The following is a 403-nucleotide window of genomic DNA, read 5'->3' on the forward strand; positions in this document are numbered from 1 at the left end:
ACCCACTCTTAATAATTTTTATATTTAGTTAAATCAATTAAAATATATAAAAAATATTATATATACACCAAAAAAGAAGCTATTATATGTTTATATATAAATAAATATATTGTTTAATTTTTTAATATATATTTTATATTATATAATATATAATATATATAGATAACTGATTGATTGTAAATATAAAAAGTGACAATAATTATGGTCAAAATGTAACAAAAGAAAAATGATAGTAGCAGAAAAAAAATTGAGGAATAAGGAAAAAATTAATTGCAAGAGTTAATGACATACCATGTTTGCTTCATCTTGAATTTCTTCGTTCACTATGCCTCTTCATTCACCATATAAAATAACCACAGATACAATCACACCCAAACTCTCTTTTTGATAACATTTTCTCTCT

The sequence above is a fragment of the Arachis ipaensis genome, chromosome B02 (assembly GCF_000816755.2).
Source record: "Arachis ipaensis cultivar K30076 chromosome B02, Araip1.1, whole genome shotgun sequence".
NCBI lineage: Eukaryota > Viridiplantae > Streptophyta > Magnoliopsida > Fabales > Fabaceae > Arachis > Arachis ipaensis.